This window comes from Globicephala melas, chromosome 7, assembly GCF_963455315.2.
Source record: "Globicephala melas chromosome 7, mGloMel1.2, whole genome shotgun sequence".
Classification (NCBI taxonomy): Eukaryota; Metazoa; Chordata; class Mammalia; order Artiodactyla; family Delphinidae; genus Globicephala; species Globicephala melas.
In genome coordinates, this window is record NC_083320.1 from 90,461,758 (window position 1) to 90,463,280 (window position 1,523).

Here is a 1,523-nt window from a genome sequence, read left to right on the forward strand (position 1 = left end):
GATCCATGACTGTTCCTCTACTAATCTGTGAGAAGGTGCATGAGAGTAAGGGGTCTGTCTTTGAATTTGTTTTGTTTTGCTTTACCATCACTGCAACTTGTATAGAATAAGGGCTCAACTGTATAATTGAGGAAATACTCCTCCATTCAGCCTCAAACCTGAAAGGTCCAAGATGAATGCATCAGATCAAGACTCCAATGTGCTAGATTCTCCTAAGTTTGAGTGTTACCAGTTCTCATTAAAACAAACAAAAACCAAACAGCATTTAATTATCATTCATTTTATGGAAAAAAAAAAACCCAATCCTCATTTCATGGAAAATGTTATGTTTTGAAAATAAGAATTTACATTATTCTAGCAATTGCATGCCACTTTATTTCCATATGATTATCTAATGATGGTCTGCCTAAGAGTTAAGTACAAACTAGCAAAACAGCTTACATGACCATAATTATCTTCCCCAAGCAGAAGCTGTATCAGTAACTTCTGTTCTCAGTGTTACCAAATTTACCATTCTGGATAGCTTAAAAAAAAAATCAATTTATTGACTTTCCCAGAATGTACATTTTTTAATGTTTAATCTTTTTTCTCATTAGTAATATAAACATATATTTGTTTTATGGAAATTTTGGAAAATGCAGTCCATTGGAACAAATGATTCCCAGTACATAATCCAAAGACAAATGCTCTTATTATATCCTTATATTTCCCTCAAGTGTATTTTTATTAAATATTGGTATATAATAGTATGGTTTATCTAAACAAGATAAAAAAACCAACAGATTTTTTTTTTAATTAACTTCACAATTCATTTCTTTCCCTTTCTCATATAATAGGATAGGTTCATTTTGCCCATTGTAGTGCTGTTACATTTCAACCTAAGGTCATTCCTAGGCCTTTTCCATTTTATTTGCTGCTACTGTAATTGGGATCTTATTTCTCATAAATGGTTTCTGCCAGGATATATTATCTTGCAGATTATCTCTACATTTTCCTAGCCAGTTTACTATGAATTTGGGTCTTCTAGGAAAACAACTGTATATAACTTTCAAATATAGGCTTCCTTTCCCATACTTATATTGCTTATTTATTTCATATATATTTCACTAAAATTTCTAGAATAATTTTAAATAAACATATTATCCAAACTACCTGTGTTTTGGCTGACTCTAATGGGTTGTCATTATGATGTTTTTGGCTAATGGTGTGAGGGTGGTAGTCTCAATGGTGTTGAATTATCTCCCATACTAGGTTTGTAAGGATATCTTGTGAAAAAAATAAATGTGCAATTTTGCTGAATTCCACTAGATGATCATGGCTTTTACTTTACCTTTTGATGTGGTACAAAACTGTTACCGTAATACTGAACCATCCTCAGAGTCCTAGGCCAACCTTAGGTGACCTGGTTTTTCTTTTTATTACTAAATTCTAGCTATTAGGATTTTATTTAGGATTCTATCACTCATATTTATAATAGAGATGGGTCTGTAAGCCTTCCTTTTTGGGTATTCTCTTAGGAAAAT